This window comes from Lipotes vexillifer, unplaced genomic scaffold, assembly GCF_000442215.2.
Source record: "Lipotes vexillifer unplaced genomic scaffold, Lipotes_vexillifer_v1.1 scaffold1442, whole genome shotgun sequence".
Lineage (NCBI taxonomy): Eukaryota > Metazoa > Chordata > Mammalia > Artiodactyla > Lipotidae > Lipotes > Lipotes vexillifer.
This window is the reverse complement of record NW_006797379.1, coordinates 56,580-65,465: the sequence shown is the minus strand read 5'-3', so window position 1 is coordinate 65,465 and position 8,886 is coordinate 56,580. Positions and strand designations below refer to the sequence as shown.

General features: G+C 44.1%; 1 protein-coding gene across 1 annotated transcript in view; it reads right to left on the bottom strand.

The window, feature by feature from the left end:
- Positions 1-1,286: 1,286 nt before the first annotated feature.
- Positions 1,287-8,886, bottom strand: part of SMPX (small muscle protein X-linked) — a 51,382-nt gene continuing 43,782 nt past the window's right edge. Inside the window, exon 5 of the mRNA XM_007469300.1 lies at positions 1,287-1,722. The gene's annotated coding sequence lies outside the window, so the exon portion shown is untranslated. The remainder of the gene's footprint in view (positions 1,723-8,886) is intronic.

Genomic DNA, 8,886 nt, shown 5'->3' with positions numbered 1-8,886 from the left:
AAATTCTGTCTTTCCCTAAATTATATGTACTGTCCAATGACTGATAGACTATGGAACTTGCTAAATCCCATAGAGTGAATTTGAGTCTTAACAAAATAAAATACATATTAAGTGAAAAACTTTAAAAAAATACATTGAATTTGTCTAATGACTCTGGTCTTTATGCTGCAAATTTGACTTGGGAGACAGACTGCATTCAAATTTGAAGACGGTTTTTATAACATGAAACCAGAATTTAATTTTGAAACTGAACATGGATCATTTATATATAAACAAAAGGAACCCTGGGGCAAATTTTGTAACCCTACCCAACTACCCTAATTAGGAAGGAAGTGGAATGGCCTGAGGCAACAAGTCACCATATCACTTAGGATCTGTTCTGTTCACAGATGATGATCTGGTATTTTTTGTTCTGCTTGATATTCCCCGCCCCGTATGTCTACAGTAGATTTAGATCATCAGGCTAAGCCACAGCCCAGCGAGGTGCCTGGGACCCATGACCAGGTGGGCGCCCCTTCGCAAAACCTAAGCTCATGGGGCACCGCCTTAATCTGCAGCCAGTCACGTGTGTGCAATAATAGCCCTGCTTTTGGAAACCTATCTCTAGGCAACAGAAAAGCTAAAGACTAATTTGTGCTTGGGATGTTTGAAAGGACATCTGGTTTTCTTGTAATGGCAGGCAGTGAAGTGAGGAAAAAAGTCATGGTGTTGGGGTGTCTGCCTGCCAAGTGGGTGATACACTTGTCTGTAAAATGGTGTGATCTCGAGAACCTGGTCCCTCAGATCTTTGTATCGTGAAGTTACAGGGACATCTGGGAAGATCAGCAGACTCTAGCGTGGCATGGCTAATTCTTCTTGGCTTGTGATTGTCTCATAGAGACTCTCCATCTTAGCACCAGTAGACACACTTCATCTTTCTTTGGATAGCTAAGGTATGAGCTGCCCCTCGCTTTCATTCTGATCTCTCAGCTTTACTTTATTGTGCCTTATAATGGACTCTACTCCATCTGGCCAAAGGGAATTTCTGAGCGTCTATGGAAGTAAAATGCACTCACCATAAAAGCTGTCCCTGAAGGAGGAATGTCAGTGATGCCCAGTTCCTCAGGCATTATTTAACTTCATTTGCAATGATAAGTCAGCCATAGCTTTACCTGTGGTCCCCAGTAATTCAGAATGAGAAGCCCCCACTTAGGCAATGTGGAATTTGGTTGGCGCTTACATCTCGTTTCTATCCATGTGGGGGAATATGTAGCTATCTGAAGATACAAAAACTAATGTAGTCTAGATTCACATTTTACATTTACTCAGATATTTATTTGAACTCATAAAAAGTTTATTGACATAATTTAGAAGGTGAAGAACTAAAATACATTCCAAATATTGACCAAAATAGTGTGGGAAGTCGCTCAGAGAACTTTCGATCAAAATCATTGCTATGCGTATTGCCATATCCTTCTCCATAGAATCATATCCCTCCTCCAAACCACACCCTCCCAAGTGGTGAATTCTTGAGCTGATTTGCTCTGCAAGCTGCCAAACGTGAAGATAAAGTAAGTAGTGCAGCCAGCCAGAAGGAAGAGATATAAATGTACAACCAGGACGTTTCTGCTAGAGTCTTAGGCGTTCGGGAGGTACATAATCTTCATACAAATATATAAAACTTTTCAGTGAGCTATTTTCATTTGAATCCATTCTCTTACTCTTCAATTCTTCACATCAAGGCTGCAAAGGAAAAAGCAAAGGAACTGTTAGTTGAGCTTCCATGAGGTACTTTTAGGGACAGCTTGTAAATCAATATGATAGATACAAGTCAAAATTGAAGGCCTCATTTTCACTTGAAAACTTCATTTCTCGATTCCATGAAGGTAAAGTGAACTATGAGTAGAAGGTGTGACCATCAACTCTGGCTCTAGTGATCTGAGTAATTCTAAACTAAAGGAGGATGGCTTCCTTCTGAAGGATTAGACTATAATGCCGACCTTATGATTATGACTTGCAAGACCTTTGGTGCCTTGGTAAATTTGCATTCATGGCTTCCATCCTCCACCCCTCCCTAGAGCCACCCCCATGGCCATGTAACTTTTTAGTTTCCTACCATCATGAGTAGGGTAGGATTCCTCATGCCTGAGGTTAGCCATGTGACTTGCTTCAGCCAATAGAATGAGGTAGAAGTGATGGCGTGTCAGTTCTGAGCCTGAGCCTCAAGAGGGATCACGTGTTTTGGTTTTCCCTCCTGCACGTCTGCCATCGCCACAAGTAGGGTATATGCCCAGGCTTGCCTGTGGGTTCCTGGAGAAGGATGGGCAGCATGTGGAACAGAGCCCCCAGCTGACACCGATACATTAGTGAGCCCAGCCTAGATCAGCTAAGCCACAAACGCATGAGCCAGAGTAATAAATGCTTCTGTTTTAGGGCATTGGATTTGGCGATGGTTGGTTATGCAGCCATAGCTAAATTGATACGGTGCCATTTCTTTTAAAGGCTCTTGCAGTGCCGAGATGGTTGAACATTATTCACCCATTTGTTTTCCATTATTCTTTGCTGCCTTTTCTTGCATGTTTTACTTATGTGGAGGGGCTGAATCTTTTCTAAGAAATAGAATGCTTACTTTTTTTTAGTACCAATGGCTGTAGAAACAAAGCTCCACAGACAAGGATCGCCCCACCCCCGCTGCGGCAGTCACTGTGACTTGGCTTTCTCCATATCCATTCACAATCCCCTTCGCCCTTGCTTTTCTCTACTACAAAGGCTGGTAGCCAAATACTTTCTTTCCCAGTCTCTCTCATGGCTTGGGGCAGCCATGTGACTGCAGTTGTGGCCACTGAGCCCCGAGGAGAATTCTGCAGCAGCGGTCTTTTAGAAAGTTTTGCTTTCCTGTGTATTTCTTTAGAGATTACAAAGCCTGTTGCATCACTTAACAGTTACATAGCAGGTTGTATTATACTCATTGTTGAGATGAAACACCTAGAGGTTCAAAGAGCCAAGTGAGTAGCCCAAAATCTCATAGCTGGTAAAGAGAAAAGCTGAGATTTGAATTCCTGTGTCCTGACTGTAGGGCTCCTTCCACTCTGCTAACAGGAAGTTTTGGATGGTTCTTGAACTGGAGGGGAAGGTAGGAAGGCATCGTTGACTGCAGAACTGAAAATGTTACCAACAGCCGTCAGCACTGGCTCACGTATTTTTTCTAGCATTTATTTCTCTTTGTTAGAAACTCAATTTTTAGTCCAGGTCATTCACCAGGAAGAAGCAAGATACCATCTCCTTCCCAGCCCAGGATTTCCTGGCTGAAATGTACTTTGTTGACCAGCAGCTTCCCAGCGTCACCAGGGCGCCCTCCTCCCCATGCCAGTCTGTTTCTCCCTCGCGCAACCTGAACCGAGTTTGTTGGACACTCACTGCTTGTGTAACGTGGTTCAAGCCTTCAGGCCACTCCCTCTTGCCTGATAACTTTTGACTAAAATCCTCCCCTCCCCCCATTGCTCTCCACATCATAGGCTGCGGTGTAATTAGTTGCCTATATGCATCCTCTCTCCCGGCTCATCTCTTTCCCGCCATAGCTGTCCTGCCTCTAGGCCGTGACCTTCTGAAGGGTATGAACATGCCCTATTCGTTTTTGCATCCCATTTCCTATCATGGCACCTGACACAAAGCGGGAGCCTAGGGATTGGTGAGGTGGAGTGCTGGAGGGGTGAGAGCAGGACAAGAAGTGGGTTTGGAGTGCTGGTGAGGTAGCAGGAGTGGGCGAGGGACCGAAGATGCAGGAAACCGGCAGTGTTGATGAGCTGCGCTGCGTCCCCACTGTGCTGTCACACCTGTCCTAGGCCCCAGCCGAAGCCCCATCGTGGCCAGCGTGTGCCCAACCCATTTTACTGCTGTGGTCACTGTGCTGGGTGACATATGGCCGGTCTGTCTGGCCGAGTGAGAGGCCCAGCACAAGCTGCCCTTGAAACCGAGACATTCCTTGGGCTTCTCTGAGCAGCATGGAGGGGGTGATGATTCATAGTAAATTGTCACTGAAGCCTGTTCTATGAGGTGGCATTTCTCTCCAAGAAGTGTCCAGACTGTGAAGCCTCATCTGCAACCAGAACTAGGAACCATTTCTATGACAGGCTTGATATGGACTTTGACCCCCACACATCTGTCTCACATCGGTGGAATTATAGCTATACTGAGAAAGAGAGGATGAGCCATTTGCAGTGACCCTCCAGTGACTGTTTAAAAGCCCTAAGATGCCCCTCATGACTGGCTTCAGCTTGTGGACCTCTCTGACTTTAAGACAGTTTTGGAAACATAAGGAAATCTTGATGCAGTTTGCCCAGACCACCATGGCCACTGAGATCACCATATTATTTAGGAAAAGCAAATGCACAATTCTTTATGCAGTACTAGCCCCAGGGGAACTGTGCTTCATATGGGGATGGAGGAAGCACTGACTTTACACAGTGACCTCATTTAATCTACAAAGTGAGCCCTGGTCTTCCTTGTGGAAGGAACTGGGCAGGAGGCAGCTGATGGAACAGAGGAGTCACTGCAGTTGTTGTTCTGCAGACCACCCTTCCCTCCCCCAGCTTCCCCTCTCCCTCCCGGATCCCAGGAGAATTTGAGAGGGCCCAGCAGCCCTGGACACAGGACACTGCTGATGGCCAAGGTCACAGATGGTCCTTCCAGGAGTGCAAGGCCCCGAGAGAACCAGAGTCTCTGTCCTTGGCCTGGTGGGACTCCGGGTGTTCTCAGAACGCCTTTATGTTACCGGAATACCAGAATCCAGGAATTCAGAGACCTTGGGTGAGGGCTCAAATTTAAAAATGGGAACAATGGGAAGGGATCCAGAGCTAAAATTGCCCCTGCTGTAAAGCACACTTGTTTGTCGGGGTGCTGGAATGCAAGTGTGTTGGGCGGTGTCCCAGGCCACACTGCTTTGCTGCCTAGACAACAGCTGTCAGCTATTCTCCTGTGTCCTGTTCTCCTGTCGGGGACATTGGTGAGAATGATGGCGAATGCGAGGCCCCCTGCGGAAAAGTCACTCTCCAGCTACCGCACACCCCTTTTGTACCCAAAGCAAAAAAGTTTACATTGGGAAAGGCACACTTTGGCTGGTGCAAGGGTGATACGCCACATATCTCCCGTGTGTCACTCTAGGTCCAGGCTGAGGAGCATGTGATGTTTACGCCCTGCCCCGACCCGTTTATAGCTGTGTTACTCATACTTGCCGCAGCCCCACATACATCATTTAGGAAATGGAGTCCACTCAACACTGCTCTGCATTTGGTCCTTTAACCAGACACTCGGGGGCGGTGCAATGATTACTTCGTCCTACGTGGTGCTAAATCATAGAGCCATAAACACAGTGGCACTCAAACGTAATCGAGAGAAAGGCCGTGCCTCGTGTTCCATCTGGTTTCCGTATGCAATGACTGACCAGGCACCCAGAGCAAACTGGTTGAAGCTTTGGAGTTTGTTAGAGGGCATTTGTGGAGTCCCCTAGAGCTCCTAGCACACCTCCACGCCAAGGTCGGGGACACAGGAAGTGCACGGTGTGAAACTGCACCCGGGTAACTCCAAACCCAAGACTATTTTATCCCCACCAGCCACTCATAAAGTAAAAGAAACAAAGCTCTAAGTAAAAACTTTTTTCTTAAACTGCAAAACATCCACCCAAATTGGGTTTTGTGTGTCATGAAGCCTTTGGTGGCTAAAATAAAAATGGAAATGTTTCTACCAATAACTAGTAAAAGCAGGGAAGAGCAGAAAGACACAAAGAGCAGGACATTTTGGGGGTAAAATTCTGCACCTAAAATCCAGAGTCAACAGCGTTATGTGCTGGGTGAGGAGAATTTGAGTAACCTTAAGGAGAAGGCAAATTGCATGTCCAGGTCAAATCATTAAAAATAAGCTCAAAGGGGTTTTTTAATCCTACTGTATTGAGAGTTTGTTGCCTTGGATATCAAGTCAGGGTTCGGCAGGTGAGACAACACTGAATTTGTTTGGGGAGATCTTGGTGGAATAAGGGGTATAATCCAAGACCAGTCACCACTGTTGGCTGCTAGTTTTGTGGTCAATTTCTCCATCTGTCAGGGCACAGACCACCCTGATTCTAAAGGGGCCACAGATTTTACTGGAGAAACACTGGCCCGAGACTTCCTAGTAAAGCAGAGCTCGATAACGCGCCGAGGTAGACAAAGTAATGAACAAGTCGAGTAGACTGCTGTCTTAACAAGAGGTTCCAAAGATGGCAAAACCCTTCTATGTTGTTTAGGCTTGAGCATTTGAGACCTAGGGACAATGGCACTTACATCAGAAATACCCAGTATCCTCTTAGAACTGTCTGGCACAGTCTCTGGCAGTCAGAGGTCCTGGGACATCCAAACGGAAAACCAATTTCTTGACATAAAGTTAACATATGAAATAAATGTAGGCCTCACTGTCTCTCTCTAATAAGACATCCTGGAAAGCACATTGTCACAGAGATCCCCTTAGAGCTGATTGACATTTTGTTTATTTTTACAGTAACAATTATGAAAGTCAGTGGTCCATAGTCTTAGTATTCAAATTAAAAACCTGGCCATTGGTACACCATCAGGCAGATATAAAAGATTTATGATCCTCTAAAATAGTAAAACTGTTTTCGAAGATTGAATGGAACTTGAGTTTTCTTATTGCTCCTCCTTTTATAAATTAGGAAATTAGGGAATTCCCTGGCGGTCCACTGGTTCGAACTCCACGCTTCCACTGCCGAGGGCCCGGGTTCTACCCCTGGCCAGGGAACTAAGATCCCACAAGCTGCGCAGCATGGCCAAAAAAAAAAAGAGAGAGAGAGAGAGAAATTAGGAAATTAAAATCCAGAGGGGTTGAATCCAAGGTGAAGGTCCAAGGTCACACAGCTAGTTAATGGCTCGTCCAGGATTAAAAGCCTCTCTGGTGCTCTTAGCCCCTACAATAAATCTTTACATGTTGACGGTATTAGAGGCACCTTGCATGAACAACTGATACATAGAAATGTACCTGTAATGTAAAAATAATTTGACTTGGCATTCTTGTACTTGTTCTAATGAACATCCAATTTTAATTTCAAAAGATATTTTTGCCTTCTCAGAATTTAGTAGAGTTTTTAAAAATATTTTTAGAGAGTAAAATGCACAGATCTTAAGTGAACAGCTTCATGAAGTTTTTTATGTATGTATATACCCATGTATGGCTCTTATTTTTACATAACTCTTAAATACTACCCTGTATGCCAGTAATATATCATCAAGGTTTTGTTTGTTTGTTTGAGAAATACTAGTTCCAAGAGATGATAAAGCAAGTTTCACCTTTGGAAGAAAGGGAGGGGAGGGGAAGGAAAAAAATCTTTCCATGGTCAGATAAATTGAGGAATACGGAGTTAAGCACAGATAAACCATTTTCTTAGTTTTAGAGCTCCTCAGAGCTTTAAATATACAAATACATATTGTGTATATTGGGTGTGAGGATGATATCATGTAGCATTTCAAAATTTACTTGATTACTGAATTATTCATCCAGTTTTCTATTGTTTGTATTCTTTTTCATTTATCATTCATTATAGCACAGATAGTGTGCATACTGTTCCATCAGGTGGATATATGAGAGTTGAATTAATCGTAATCCTATTTATTGTTGGACACAGGTTCTTAATCAATTTTGCTATCACAAGTGAACAAAACTTCTCCCACACCTTCTCCCACACGTTTTCTTTAGGATGGCGTCCATCAAGGCCTAAGTGGGTTGGAGGACGTACAAATCCACAATGGCTGGAACTTTCTCCATTTACTAAGCCCCACACCCTCATCATCTAGACTGGCATAGTGCCTGCTGTACAGAAGACAGTATCTGTTGAGGGAATGAGCAAGTGTCCATTTCATGATCATTTTCCCACTTATTTTTGTGAATATTACAAGAGAAAAATTGCTAACTCTTTTTTCATTGAGTATCCCCCTTTGAATACTAGTGAGGCATATTTTTCTCATGGCTTCTCTGCCAATTATACATCTACTTCTGTGAATTGTGAGTTCATTTCCTTTATTTATCTATTAAGGTGTTAATGTTTTGCTTCCCGATTTGCATGGGCTCTTTATACAATTGTACACTTCATGCAAAACAATTTTCTTGATAGAGTTCACCATTTAATGTTCGGGTTTTTTTTTTTTTTTTCAAGTATGGAATTGATTTTTAATTAGCAAGATTTTGAGGGATGATTTTGATGGCTCTTCTTTAAAAAGCTATCTGGGCAAGCTTAAATCAATGCCTTCATTTTTTTCCCCAAATCATTCCAACCATTATTTTTAAAGTTAGTTATGGCCAAATCCTCCCTTTTGAAGCCATCATCAAAGGCCTTTAATTTTATCACCTTAACGTGATAAGAGGTCAAAAAAGAAGGATGTTCGTGGAAAGAAAAGCATCGCCTTGGAGATGTGGGGTCTTATTTAGAAGCTGTGGTAAATCACTCCTAGAGTTGGGGAGGGGGGTGAGTTTTTTTAAACCCCCCAGAACAGGAGCTCAAACTTGGCTACACATTAGAATCATCTGGTGAGTTATTAAAACTTCCGAGGCCCAGGCTGCCCCAGAGCAATGACAGCAGCGTCTCTGCGGGTGGGCTCAGTATTTTTTAAAGCTCCCAGGCTTCTGATGTGCAGCCAAGGTTGCGAACCGCTGACCTAGGAGCACTTCTCAGACTTTAATGTCCAGAGGAAGTACTTGGTGATCCTGTTAAACTGCAGATTCTGACTCAGGAGGCCTGGGATGGGGCCTGAGGTTGTACATTTCTAGCAACCTCTCAAGGGATGCTGTTGCTGTTGGCCCATGGACTACACTTTGAGAATCGAGGGTCTAGAGCAGTGATTCTCAACGAAAGGGATGGTATTTTGCCCC